Source organism: Urocitellus parryii, chromosome 1, assembly GCF_045843805.1.
Source record: "Urocitellus parryii isolate mUroPar1 chromosome 1, mUroPar1.hap1, whole genome shotgun sequence".
NCBI lineage: Eukaryota > Metazoa > Chordata > Mammalia > Rodentia > Sciuridae > Urocitellus > Urocitellus parryii.
In genome coordinates, this window is record NC_135531.1 from 33588291 (window position 1) to 33604712 (window position 16422).

Sequence of the window (16422 nt, forward strand, 5' to 3'; positions counted from 1 at the left end):
TATCTGGGCTTAACTTAGTCACTAGATGTTTATATATTTAACAGGATCATTATGGCAGACTGAATAATGCCTCCTCTCTCCTCCTCCCCACCCCACAAAAAGATGTATACATCCTAATCCTTGGAAATTATAAGTACATTACCTGAAAAAAATGCACTACATAGATGTGATTAAAGATCCTGAGATGGGAAGATTATCCTTGTTATGTAGATAGGCACAGTGTAATAGTAAGAGTTGGCATAAGAGGGAAGTTGGCATAAGAGTTGGCATAAGAGGGAAGAAGGAAAATTAGAGTCAGAGGAGGTGTTATAGTAGATAGAGAAATAATGAGCTTTGAGATGAGGGAGGGGACCATGCACCAAGAAAAGCAGAAAGCATCTAGAAGTTGGAAGTGGTGAGGAAACAGATTCTCCCTGGAGCCTTCAGAGAAGCATGGCTCGGCCAACATAATGACTTTAACATCATTTCCAACTTCTAAGCTCCAGAAGTATAAAATAGTATATCCATGTTGTAGCCAGCAATCAAGTTTATGGTAAATTTTCACCTCAGAAATTCATCTTAGATGGTAGCTAATTCACCATTTTGAATACTCTTAGATGGTAGTCAATTCACCATTTCTCATTAACATCTTGCATTGCAATTTTTTTTTCTTTTTAAATATCTACATATTTAACTAATACTGCTTTCAATGCTCTTCTGGTACAAAGACAGCATTTTGGCCTCAATCTGTTTATGGTTCCTTATTGTGCGATAGTAGGTTTCATATGTGCATTTAAAAAAAAATCACACCCAACTTTTTGGTATGGTCACATAATGTATTAAGGTCCTTTAAAAATCAATATGAATTCTTAGATCCCCATGTTCTACTTATCAAATACTATGAAAACCTTTCTATAATGAAAACCCAAGAACTGGTGTTGTCACTCCTGAATTCTTCCAAATAATTAAATTTGAAATAAAAGCATCTTAAGACATATTCTTATGGAGAACAGAAAACAGGAATATAGTGTGCTGAGCTTAAGTGATATTCCAAAAATACAAAAACATAAGCCAGTGTTTCCCTTGATCATGAATTCAAAATTTCTAAAAACATGAGCACTATGAAACAAGCAATATATAAAATAAGAAAGTTGACTTCATTTCAGAAACATGGTTGCTTAAGTTTAAAACTTAATAAATTTTATTTTTTTATAAAACATAGAGGAAAATTGAATGTTTTTTTCTCAATAGGTGAATAAAAAATTAAAAACAGTAAAAATAAAAGCTAGACATTTAAGAGCATTATATTTTTCATTTGTTATACATGACAAAAGAATGCATTTCAACTCATTATACACAAATGGAGCACAACTTCTCATTTCTCTGGCTGTACAAAAGGCAGAGCCACACCTTTTGTGCAATCATACAGGTACACAGGGTAATAATGTCCATCTCATTCACCATCGTTCCCACCCATATATCCTCTTCACTCCCCTCACTTCCCTCTACCCAATCCAAATTTCCTCCAGTCTTCCCTACCCTGTTCCATTATGGATCAGCATCTACATATCAGAGAAAACATTTGGTGTTTGGTTTTGGGGGACTGGCTTATTTCACTTAGCTTGATATTCTCCAACTCCATTCATTTACCTGCAAATGCCATAATTTCATTCTTCTTTAAGGCTTAGTAATATTCTATTGTGTATGTATACCACATTTTCTTTATCCATTTATTTGTTGCTGGAAATCTAGGTTAGTTCATTAATTTATCCATGGTGAATTGAGCTACTATAAACATTGATATGGCTGCATAACTTCAGTATGCTGATTTTAAGTCCTTAGGGTATAAACCAAGGAGTGGAGGATTTTGAAAGCAAATATATTGGTAAAATATATATAACATCCCTCTAGAAATCAAGAACAAATAGAAATTGTCAGTGTAAAGATTGGCAAAGATGAAATAAAAAGTATTATCAAAGGCAGGATGACTATGGACATAAACAACACAAAAGGATGTACCAATAATCATTAAAATTCATAAATAATTTTAACAATTATTCATGTGGGAGGCTGAAACACAGATTGTATTTTTTTATTTCTGTACTGTCCCCAAATTAGAAATTTAAAATTTAAAAAGCATTTATATCAATATCACAAAACATTCTGCATTTGGTAATAAATCTAATGTAAGATATATGAGAATCCTGCTACATAGGATTCTTGGAGCCAAGAATAGACTAACAGAAGATTGGAACAGAGGGAAGAAACTGGAATCCACCTGCACTTTTGTTGCCATTGACTTATGAATCAGGTGGTGCCCACACGCTGCGATAAGGGTAAGCCCAGATTCCTTAAGAATGATTCTAAATCAGTTGAACATTCAATCCACAAAAGTAAAACTGAACTGAACCCTCGCCTCATAACATACAAGAAAGTGAGTTCTAAATGAATTGTAGATCTAAAGTGAATATTACACAACACGGGTCTGAAGAAAATACATGAGAATATTACCATTATTTTGGTTGTGGGAGAAACACAGAAATCACTAACCATTTTATTAAATGTTAATAAAATGGACTAATTTAACAATAATAATTCTGTTTATAAAACACATCATGAGAACAGAGGAAAATAAACCATAGGAGATACATATCTATATCAATAGAGAGATATTGCTGAACAATCAATTCAGAATATATAAAGAGTTCTTAAAAACAATGTAAAAAAGAAGAAGTCATTACAAACTGGAAATCTGATAATCTTTTTTATTTCTGTGCAGTGTTTCACACTCAAAAAAGATGTGTATATATAATGTGTGCATGCAAAGACAAATACATAAATATTTATAGAGACATTTTTCATTATAGCCCAAAACTGTGTACAATTCAATGCATGAAGAGTTTTTTGCATAAACAAATATTGGCACACACATCAATGCAATTTTATAAAGCTGTGAGAAGATCAACTATTGCATTCTCTGTAGAATGGATAAATCTCATAGACATAATAATATCAAGTAACAGAAGCCATGCTCCAGAATTATATATCATATGAGTTCATTATTTCCAATTCATATATAGCTTTGTTAATCTATGAAGATACATAAAGTAAGTAGAACAGTATTTCTATTCCTTTTGTAGAAAGCAAGTGAATTAAAGGGAATGTGTAAGATGTCGTGAGACTACTAGAAATATATAATTTCTGAGCTGAGGATGACTATGTCCTTTCATTTTATAAATACATTTTTAAAAATTAATATATAAATTGAATGAAGTGGTACATGCAAATCCCAGCTGCACAGGAGGCTGTGGCAGGAGGCCAGTTTGGGAAACCTAATATGACACTATTTTATTATTATTATTTTTTATGCCAGTATTTTTTATTGATTTTATTTTTTTAAATACACGACCACATTACAATTCTTATTGTAGTGTGTGTGTGTGTGTGTGTGTATGTGTGTGTGTGTGTGTGTGTGTGTGTGTGTGTGTGTACTGGGAATTGTATAAAGTATGTTCATGCCAATTCATGTCTTTATACATGTACTTTGCTTTTTTTTTGCATTACAATTCTTATTACACATACATACCACAATTTTTCATATCTCTGTTTGTCTCTGTTTGTATATAAAGTAGGTTGACACCCAATTCGTGTCTTTATACTTTGAATAATGATGTCCATTACATTCCACCATCCTTGCTAATCCCCTTCCTCCTCCCTTTCCCGCGCTCCCCCCTCCCTACCCCACTATGAGTCAGCCTCCTTATATCAGAGAAAACATTTGGCTTTTGTTTTTTCAGGTTTGGCTAACTTCACTTAGCATTATCTTCTCCAAAACAAAATAAAAGAAGAGAACTGAGGAGGTAGCTTTTTAGTAGAGCACCTCTGAATACAATTCCCAGTACACACACACACACACACACACACACACACACACACAGGCACAAACCCTGCTCTAGGAATATTTTATTTCAATGAAAATAGATATATTCTAGAGTAACACACATTTCTAAAGCATTGGGGGAAGAAACAGAATTCTCTAGAAAGTTTTTAATCAGGGAATAAACTTTAATTGACTCTTGGCGACTAGAACTGTATTTCAGAAATTGAAGTTGCTTCTTCCTACTTGGTGATTGAAATATTTGTCTCATGTCTTTTTCTCTCTTTTTCTTTCCTGCCTACTTTGCTTATTCATGCAATCTATACTCCTATATAATTTTGGCTTGCTTCTGGCTTGACTTACCAAATCACCAATGCTAAACTATATAATAGGGGAAATTTTATTTTAAATATTGACAGTCATCTGATGTGTTTTCTTCATTGGAAACTAAGGTGTTGATTTCCAGAAAAGACTGTGAATAGCCAGCTTGATTCAAATTCCCACTCTGGCCCAGTCATAGTACTGAAAATTGAGGGAATAGATACCTCAAGGTATATGAGTTAGGATTTGGTTTTTGCTGTTGTTGTTCTTTCATTTTAATTTTTAAGAAAAAACATGATTTGAAAAAATAGTTGAAATATCTTGCTATCTGTATCATTATTAGATTAAAATGCCATAGTTGCCTGTTCCTCTAACTTGTTGATCTCAGGCACTTTTAAATTTATTGAGGCCCCTAAAGAGGTTTTGTTTTTGTGAATTACATCTATCAATCATTTAATTTTAATTTCATACCAGAAATTAAAAGAAAGAAGTAATAAACATTATTAACTTTCCATAAAGTAACAATTCATTGTGCATTAGCATGCTAACATGCTAATAAAAAATACCCATATTTCAGGAACAAAAAATTATAGTAAAATGAGTGGAATTGGTTTAAATTTATGCAGATATGCTTTTTGTTGTTGTTGTTGTTGTTGTTGTTTTAACCTGAATTATATGAAGGCAACTCATTTCACATATCTCTTGTGCTTTTGCTCTGTTGCAATATTGCCTGTTCCACAGACTCAGGGAAACGCCAGTGTACGTTTTCAAAGTGAAAAGTGATGGAATGTCATATAGTATAATGGAAATATCTTTGATCTTTCAAACTCATTGAAAAGGTCTCCAGCACCTCTGTGATTCCCTAGATCTGTTGTTGCAAAGGAATGAGGATTCTTCTGGGGCCAAATAGATGTGAGATCAAATTCCAATTGGCTGATGTATTACTTGACTTTTCATCACTGTGATAAAATGCTTGAGAAAAACAACATAAGTTTTCAGAAAGGCTTCAGGAGTTTCTTTCCCTGTTCAGCTGACTCCATTGCTATGGATCTTTGGTGAGGCAGAGCATCATGGTGGTGAGGGCATGGTGGAACACTGTTGCTCACAGAGAAAGAGGAAAGGACAAGAACCAAATATATCCTTCCAAGGCATGCCCCTAGTGACCCATTTCTTCCAACTAGGCCTGAGTTCATATAGCTTCCACCACCTCCTAATAATATCATCCTTCTATGAATCTATCCATGGATTAATCCATTCATGAATTTAAAGTCCTTGTGTTCGAATCACTTGCCCAAAGGCCCACCTCTGAATATTGCTACACAGGGGACTGACTCTTCAACACACAAGTCTCTGGTAGACATTACAGATGCAAACTATGACAAGTCAGTGATGGTTCTATTAACTTTCTGATCATGTTTCAATATGCCAAGTGAGTCTGTTAATAACTCATAAAATTCTAGGTTAAAACCATTTTGAATATTACATGAAATCATTCATTAATAATAGCAAGAACACCAATAAAAGTTGTTCTCTTTCATTGAATATTCGCTCTGCTCAGTCTGTTATATTTGCTTTATATCAAGTATTTCACAGCAAGTATGCAAGAGGAGGTTCATTTTAAATACACATAAACAGAGATTAAAGATTTTTGCATGCTGAACACAACAGGGCCATACTGTATAAGAACAGGATATGATCCCAAGTATTCTAATGTCAATGTTCCTGTTCTTGAGTAAAATATTCTATCTTTGTTTGACAATTAATATGTAAGCAATATATGTTAGTAAATTTTCTTAACTAATGTGTTTATTCTAACATAAACCAAATATGCTATTCTTAGGTATGAAATCACATTACAGACTTACTGTCCACTCATGGGTATCCTATTATATGTACATCTGGTTTGCTTGATAATAACTAGTACTCTGAGAAAAGTGAGCTCCATGCCATTATGATTTTGTAATGATCATTCATGACAACTTTCCAAAATACATGCTATTATATATGCATTTAATAAGTGAAGTTGAAGGACTCTGTGACTTTCTTACTTGTTCTCAGCCAGGTAGGAAGTCAGATATAGATCTTGAGTTAGAACTTAGGTATTCCAGCACCAGAATGCATTTTAAAAGTGTTCTCTGATCACCTTTAATATGGTATACAGTAGATAAACCGGACAGAAGGTATTATAAATTTATAGCTCTTTAGTGACACTTTATTATTGTATTGGAACTGCTATGACATCTCAAAATACCAAAGTGACATAGAAGCATGTATAATGTCTTGATAATGTGAAGTATTAATTATAATTAACCAATTAACTAGATGTCCCCAGTCTGCATTCAATGGTTGGTTGTCCCTAAATGTTGCTATCCAATGACCTTGATTTACTATGTTTGGTTTCTATTATTGCACAAACAGAGAAAAAGAGATAGGTGATTAAACCAATTTTTTAAAAATGAAATATTTACTAAAGGCTGAAAGGCATGATCCTGTCTTTTCAATTGGCAATAAGATGATAACTAGAGATTACTAACACAGGTATTTTATTGAACACAGTAGGTGTTTTCAAAATTATGTAATTTTTTTTTATTATTTCTTCCTCATATTTGATATTTTGTTTTGTTTATTTATATTATAATAGTAATGATGTACAATATTCGTATTTGCCTTCCGATGATTTACTTATATTTTTTATTGTTTAAATATTTTATATAGAAAATTCTATCAGAAAAAAGAACAAAGTGATAGATTTCAAGTTAAAATAAGAAGTAACTTCAAGGGGAAAATATTGCTATGTTAGGGAGTATTTATTAACTTTTCCACATTGTTAATTTCTTTCAGGGTTGTTTAACTCACTTTTCATTGTTTTCATTTTGTTCTATTAATAAGTCTTAAGCTTACCTCAGAGGCTCAACTGCCAGAATCATCAAAGCTTTAGTGAAAACGATTTTGTTAACAGTCTTTTATATCAAGAGATCATCTGAAGCGGGTGACCTTACCCCAGAACTTATTTTCAGACTTTTTAGTAGAACATGGGTTCCAACTGTAGCTATAATTTTGACTTCCCATTGACTGTCAGTTGAAAATATATAGAGAAAGATGTGCTATTCAAAGAATTATCCATAAAAACTTTAAAGATTATACATTTCAACATATTCAACTGACAACCCATGCTTTACTGCACATAAAAATAATCACATATTGAAAAGAAATAAACACTTTATGGCCTATAAAGCACATAGAACAAATTGCATTCCTTAAACAATGTTTCAAAAAGTCAAATGAAATTTAAACAAAGATGTCATGAATAGTAGCTTAACATCAAGTATTATAATAACATAGCATAATACAAAGCAATAGAATTATTTTAATATTTTAAAGAGTAAGCACATTTCTTCTAAAAACTCTATGTATTCAAAATTTGAGGTTTATTTTTTGCATTTAGAAGAAAAAGCTCAACCAGATTATATATTTGGCTATAAAAACAGAACATTCATCCCTGTTTCTTTTTTTTCCAGATTCCAGTTTACTTGACATTTTCAACAATCGTTACTATTGAAAAATATAATATTTATATTCACTATATGATATAAACATAAAATGTATTTTTTAGTTATATGAAATTCTTAAACAAAAATAACCAATCCCCCCCCAAAAAAATATATAGTATGCATAGATGTTTGAATCTCAAAGTATCCAAACTGTACTTCTATCTACAAATAGTAAATTCTTATAATTATGAAAGAAGAAACATCTTTGAAAATGTAAACTGGACAAAATTATTATAATACTTTTCCTGAATCCTTAGAAATGCAACTGTAGAACTCATACAAATAAATTAAATAAGTCATTAATACCTAATAAAAATGAAATGATTTGTGCAATAATTAATCCACAAATAGTTATTGTATGGAGACCTGTTTCTCGTGACCTGGTTGCAGAGTATTGACTACTGACTAATTTTGTAAGTGACTTGAACACTTCACACTGAGTGGTCTAGCAGAGCTTTCCACAGTCTGAACTCAGTCTTTGTTTCAGTTATTTTTTAACACATGCCTGAACACCACAGGTTCTAAAGTAATTTTCCATCCAAGCATTATTAAATATATATTAGTTTTATATGACAGAAGAATCCATTTTGATATAATTATACAAGGATGGAATGCCAGCATTCTTCACAATCACGTGAAGGACTTACTTAAAATGCAGTCTCCAAACAATACCAAAGATGGGATACTACAAATTATTGAGGCTTTAGAATTTACTTTTGGGGCCATCTGTAGCATATTTTAAGCCAAATATATTTAATGGATTATTTCCTATATTAAAAATGATGAAGTGTTTCCAAAAGCCAAAGCACACATTTTCTTTCAAAGGATTAAATGCATCCAATAGCATGTTATTTCTGTTATCAACTTGATAACACTCTGGGCAAATAAATATGATTGTAGTTTTACAAAAATAATTATATACATCTGATGTAATGTTCATAACTGTTAATGTTATATTACAGTTACATTTCACATTCTCCTTTGTTTCTTGTATTAAGGATGACTTATGAATACTAAAATAGACTTCATAGTCATACATATGTGTCTGTTTGGTGTTGTCTTAGGGCACTGATTTTAAGATGATAGCATGTTATAGTGATAGAAGATCATAGTGATTACATATTAAAGCAAACACTTCCTGTTACTTCATTCAAAGTTTTTTTCTATTTTCATTCTTATCCCAATGAATATATATTAATGCTATCTTTCCAAAATATAGATATCTTATGGAGTTTACATTCAAATCTAATTTTTAATCTAATTTAAAATATTGAAATAACTTTTTATATATTCCATATGTAATTTAGTTTTATATAATTTATACCAATAATCCAAACTGCTACTCCATTTCATGGAGTACTCAATATTCATAATTCTCAAAATGTGTATAGAATTTTTATCATGTATAATTCACTTTGTTTATTTATTCCAGGAAGATTAGTTTCTGATGTAATTTTTTCTTAAATAAAGTGACCACAACAAATTTGTTTTTTGCATATGTTTGGTAATTAACAGGGACTTATTATTCAATGTTTATTTAACTTAATACTATTTATAATTGCATATGGAAAATCATGGGATATTTCTATACTTAGAATATGTTCTAGGTGAAATAAGAAGAAATAGACCAAAGTAGACCAAACATATAAATTATGAACAATTATTTTGAGTATGCCATTGTGTTCTCAAGAGTTGATTAAAATAATACTGTGAGATCAGTGAAGGAATGAACAGGATAGTACAGGTGATTTGGGCACATGAACCTGAACATGAATGTAAGACTAGAGGAAGCTATTCGCTTAGATACAAAACTGGTGTGTTTCAGGACAATAAAACCATAATGCTGGATGGTATCTTTTCTACAGGGCAGAACAATTTGCATTTAGCCTGACCCAAAAAAAAAATGTACAAGTTATCGTATAACTTAAAGAAATATTGACATTTACTAAATCAATAGTAGGCAATACATAAGACAAAAGGATATTCTTCAAGATATTTAGATAATCATCGGATATTCTACAACAATAAGGCATTACAAGGACAAGCTATTATTTATGTGTCACATTTCCAAGTTTCAGATAATTTTTCTTAACTTTGTTTTTTCTTCCTTCTTCTTTCACATCCCTAGTATACTATCATTGTCTAGTTTATGGCACCATGTAATAAACTCTTTCTTCTTCCTTTGCCAGAGTAACACTTCCCAGGAGAGATGAAAGTAATTAAGTGTATGAATTGGAAGGGGCTCCCTACAGGGCTATAGGCAACATGCTAACTAAGAGTAAATAGAAATTGTTTGAGATGTCAACAATTAGAGCAGACAGTCAATAAGAACTTAGAGGTAAGATTAGCAATAGATAAGCCACTAAAGAGAAAGTATTCCTTTTGAGAGTTAATGGTATCTTTATTCAGAAAGTTTCTGAGATGTTCAGTGTCTCTCTGTGAGCATACAAAAATGTTCCAAATAGATTTTTCTATCTAAATTTAGATATTTTGGATGTTGCAGTAAAAATTCCTTCATGTTTTGAACAGATATAATTAAATGCTATTTAATGTACCCTTCAAAATGAGACACTTCAATAATTTACTATAGTTCATTCCACAGTGCTTAAGTCCAGAGCAATGATTACACTAAATTGATCTCTTGACATTTTTCACAGCACTTCATTTTCAAAGTAGTTGGTCTTGTACACGTGTATATCAACCCCAAATATGGCAATTCAGAGGAGCTCTTTAACAAACTGTCAAATAAATCCATCCTTCCTCAATGCTTAATTCACTTGAAAGCTAAATCCTATAAATTTGATGGTAATCTAAATGTGTGTAATTACTCTTCATTTTAGGGCTTTTAAAAATAGTTCCTCTTGTTTAAAATTACTTAATTTGCATTCACCTCAGTGTATGTGTATGGTATTTGTTGTTTTGAAGCTCAGCTTCTAATTTAACATACTTAAGTGCCTAATAGGGCTGAGGCTTTATATTTATTGGTTCTCTATTTAGGGTATTAGTGGTGTGTGTGTGTGTGTGTGTGTGTGTGTGTGTGTGTGTGTAACTTCTGAGTTATTTCCTCATTTTTATTCACCTAAACAAGTTTGAGTTTGTTGATCATGGGGCAGTTAGACATTAGGTAAAAAATGAGAAAGAGAATGAGAGAGATAATACACATAGGGATTACCCTGAATATGAAAATTTGTTTGATCATTTTCTAAAATAGGATTCTGGCTCATGCTGCATTTAGGGGGAATATATTTTTACTGTGTGCATATTTGTCAACTGTGTACTTGCATGTACAATTTCAACCTTTTTAAAATTTTGTTTCATTTTTTATTAGTTTATTCTAATTATGCATAGTACTAGGGCTTGTTTTGGGTGCTGGGGTTATGGCTCAGTGGTAGAGAGCTCGCCTCGCATGTGCAAGGCCCTGGGTTCAATCCTCAGCACCACATAAAATATTATTATTCACCACATGAATAATATTTTAAAGCATAAGTGAATGGAGAATTTGTATAAAAAGTCAACTCAGCCAGGTAGGGTGGCACATGCTTGTAATCTCAGAAGCTCTGGAGGTTGAGGCAGCATGATGGAGAGTTCAAAGCCAGCCTCAACAACAGAGAGGCACTAAGTAAAACTCATTGATGTGGCTCAGTGGTTAAATGCCCCAGAGTTCAATCCCTGGTGTCCCCACACCAAAAAAAAAAAAAAAAAAAAAAAAAAAAAAAAAAAAAAAAAGTCAAGGCATATATTTTATTCCCTATTTGAATTCCTTGGAATATGGAATATATGTATTGCTGAAAAGTTTTGAAAATTTTAAAACTGTCAGTACAAATTCAAGGTTTTTACATTTAAAGTTAAATTTTTACTTTGTTCTGCAAGAAAGGGTTTACATGGAATGCCTTTCAGGTATAAGACTACATTTATCATCTTTGTATTTTATAGAAAGCTATTATTTATTTTATTGCATTGACTGCTTTGCTTTCCAATGACATGATTGTGCTTAAGTTGCTCATTGTTTATGGCCCTTAATTTTTTTTGTGTGTGGAAAAAAATGAGTGTTATTCTCCCTCTTTGAACAACTATAATATTTAAATGAGAAAATGGACATATGCTGTCAAGCACAGTGACTTCCAGGTACATAGTAGGAACTGACCTCATGATATTAACTTTCTCACTCTCATTACAGAAATAACCCAGGCAGATGGCAATAGTCATGGTCCTTCTTCTACAGATGAAAGCTTTATCTACCAAGTTCCTAATAATATTTTCACTTGTTCTATTTTTATGTTGTGACATTTTTAACAGCATAATATGAACCTCATAGTATTGAATTTGTATATTTTAAAATCCATTGTAGTACTTCTATTTCATGTGTTTTAGGAACATGGTTTTTATAAAAAGTTGGCTGTCTAATCTCAATGTATATCATTTGTTTCTTTTGTGCATACAAATATACATGCATTTAAAATTTTAAAAAGAACAAATTTGAACTCACCCATAAATCTCATATCCAAATGGAAAAGTGTTCTGTAAAACCTCTTTTTATCCATCTCATTCACCTAAGTTTTAAAAAGTGGAAACATGCTACATATAGTGCTTTGTAACCGTGTTTTACAAATAATAAATTAGCACAAAGTATTGTGCATGTTAATCGTGAAAGCAGAAATTGATCATCAAAAGAATAAGCATTACTATAGCAAGTAATCTCAGTGAATAACTAGTTCATGTCCATTATTGAATGAAATTCTTTTTACGTACTATATATCACATTGAAATTTTGAAAATATCAATAATTTTAACTACAATTCAGCATATTGTCATAGACCATCTGAGCTAGGTTAAAAGACCTGTCCTCAATATCTACTTCTTAAGGCCAAAACACATGCAACCAGCTTCCCTACATATGTGTCCTCATTTGGCACTGAAACTCCTTGTCATGAGAGTCAGCATAATTTTATTTCCTTGTTCAAGCTCTGGCTTGTAGTCTGTATCACTCAAAGAGTAATAGAATAATATATTTTGTTTTTCTTTATCCCATTCATGTTACTACACACATAAGTGCCTCATTTATAGACCACTTTGGATAAATCAACAAAAAGATCCACAAAACCCTTTTAACCATTATATTGCATTTCTTTGTGTGCAGATGCTGAGACACATATAGCTGGCCCCTTTTGATTTGTTCTTTTCCATCTGTATAAGCTCCACTGTTATAAAATGCTTATGTTTATATTTATTGTTCCAAATTTCTCCTTAGGAAAAATACTCCCAGAATTGCAACTGTTGTATCAAAACATACACCCATTTAAAATTATAAGGCACAACGTATAGCATTGTTACCTAGAACAATTTTTCCAGTGTTGCTTTATGAAAAATGATTAAGCATAATCATTTTTCCCACTTTTGACAACATTCAATGTGTGGTTCTTTTTACAATCAAGTCAATGTTAGTAGCCAGAATGAAATCTTACCCAAACTGTAGCTCACTTTTTTTTTTTTTTTTTTTTTGTAGAGTAATTCTCATTCACTGCAGTAAAGATAAATTTCCGTATCTCGGTGGCTTAACACAGATACTTTTATTTCTTATCTAACATCATTTATGATGAGAGAGGACATTTGCCCCATATTCATTTAGTGATTAGTTACTTCTACCTATAATTCAATTTTCCTCTAAGGTTTTCAATTTTTTTTTTTTTTTTTTAATTTCTGTGCTCATCTGCCAGATGGTAGAGCAAATGGAGAACTGATCACAAGAGAGAATTTATGGTCATGCCTGGAAATGAGTTAATCACTTATATTAACTCACTTAGATTTCACTGAACAGAATTGGTCAATGACTCCCCTTGACTCAGAGAAATTTGGGAAATTAATCTAGTTATGTGCCTAGGAAAACTCAAACATGTGTTAACTAAAGCGTGAGTTAATCCCTAACAGGTTTTCTTTTCTCCTCCTCAAATAACTCTTCCAACCTTCATCATTCACATAAAACACACTCATCTCACCCTAAAGACATAACTAAGTGTGAAAACAGCAGGATTGCTGAACTTCTTAAAAAACAAACAATCAAACTAACAACAACAACAAAAAAAAAAAACCAATATCTGAAAGGCAATCACATCCATCATACAACAAAATTCAAGGGCAGAACTGGGACAGGATAACCACAACATCAGTTCCCTGCGGGAGAAAGGAAAATGGAAGACAAACAGAAGTTATCAATGCATATCAATATTTAAATTTTCCTGGGCAAGAGAAATAATTGTGTCAAATGAGGGGAACACTCTGGTTCATTAATCATTTAAGTCATCTAACTTTACCTTCTAGATGATGGTCCCTTCATTTGGAAAAAAAAAAAAAATGTTTGCTTCTTCTTAGGTTTAAATGACAGTAGAATCTATTTTGATAAAATTATGCACACATAAGGTATATCTTAATCTAATTAGGACCCCATTCTTGTGAGTAAGCATGATGGTGAGTTCACTTAGGTATTTTAATATGTGTTCATAGGAAAATTATGTTAGATTTATTCTACTGTTTTTACTAATCCCATTGTCATCCCTTCCTTTTATTCCCCTTTGTCTAACCTACTGAACTTCTCTTCCTCCTCTTTCCCCCTTTATTGTGATTTAGTTTCAACATGTCAGAGAAAATATTATTTATGGCTGAGTAATATTCCATTGTTTCTATGTATCACAATTTCTTTATCCATTCTTCTGTTAATGAGCATCTAGTTTTGTTCCATAGTTTAGCTATCCTGAATTGAGCTGCTATAAACATTGATGTGGCTTTGTCCCTTTGATATGCTGATTTTAAGTCTTTTGTGTATATACCAAAGAGTGTGATAAGTGGGTCAATCGGTGGTTCCATTAGTAGAACTTTGAGGAATCACCATACTGCTTTCCAGAATGGTTGCACTAATTCATACTCCTACCAGAAATGTATAAGCTTTACCTTTTCCCTACATCCTTGCCAACATTTGTGGTTACTTATATTCCTGATAATTGTCATTTTGACTGTATAAATACAAAGCTGGATGTATCATAATACCAGGACTTAAATTGTACTACAGAGGGTATAGTAACAAAAACAGGCAGGAAGACCAAGGGAAAAGAATGGAAGGCACAGAGACAAACCCACAAATATAGTAAATCATACTAGAAAAAGTCTCCGAAAACACATATTGGAGAAAAGAGAGCTTCTTCAACAAATGGTGCCAGGAAAACTGGAAATTCATATGTAGCACAATAAAAGGCAATTCCTGTCTCCCTCCCTACAAAAAAAAAAAAAAAAAAACAAAAAACAAAAAAAAAAAAAAAAAACAACTTCACGTGGATCAAATACTTAGGCACTAGACCAGGAACCCTTTACCTACTAGAAGAAAAGGTAGGTCCAACAGTTCAACATATAGGCACAGGAACTGACATGAACACGACTCCTAAAGCACAAGACATAAAATTAAAGAATCAATAAATGGATGGCATCAAACTAAAAAGCTTCTTCATAGCAAAAGAAAAAATCAAGAGTGTGAAGAGAGAGCCTACAGAATGAGAGAAAATCTTTGCCACCTGTAACTCAGGGTGTTAATTTCCAGGATATATAAAGAACTCAAAAAAGCTTAACACCAAAAAAAAAAAAAAAAAAAGAAAGAAAGAAAGAAAGAAAAGTGGGCAAAGAAACTTAGCAGATCCTTTGCAAAAGAATAAATATGGATGACTAATAAATATATGAAAAAATGTTCAACATCTGTAGCAATTAGATAAATGCAAAATAAAACTACACTGAGATTCCATATTACTTCTTCACTTTTTGATTGTAAAACTCCATCTGGTGCTTGCCTGTAATCCCAGCATCTGGGGAGGCTGAGACAGAAGAATCATGAGTTCAAAGCCAGTCTCAGCAATGGCAAGGCACTAAGCAACTCATTGAGAACCTGTCTCTAAATAAAAGATGAAAAAGATTAGGCTGGTGATGTGGCTCAGTGGCCAAGTGCCCCTGAGTTCAGTCCCCAGTACAAAAACAAAAAACAAAACCTCCATCTGTTCCATCTGGAGTAAGAACTGATGAATAAGCTGTTCTTTGTGACTCTCATAACCTGCTACCTACATGTGTAAGCCTAAGGATTCAAAGGTTGATTGAGACTCAGAGGGTCAACCCTATTTTAGTTGGGGATTATTGTTTCTTTGCAAGAAGATTTTTCCACAAAATGAGTCGATTCTGATTGATTAGTTTGTAATCAGTTCAATATGACCATAAACCCACCAAGTTATTACCTGGACAAAATCTAAACCCTCTGACTTTTGTTAACATCTCATCTCTCTGCTCCTGTTCCCTCTCAGGTTAGTACTGAACATTGAGGTGTTCTAGAACAAAGAATTGAGTGTAGATGTAAGACAAGTTGTTTGGTAATATAAAACATTTGTTTTGTCCAACTAGCACAGCTCATGAAGTATGTTTATAAAATTTTATTTAAAAATATTTTCAAGTTGTAAGAATCCAACTGTACTCATTCTTTACAAACTGTAACACCCTAGCCTCTAGTCCCTTTGATCCTTGCTTAAATATCAGGATATACTGATCTAATCTCATTTGCATAGTATTTTTAAGAAGGCAGCCACGAATAGCCCCACCTCCAGAAGACACTTTTTACAAATTCCACCCCTTTCCCATCAAATCATCTTATTATATGACTTGTCTGCCTTTTTA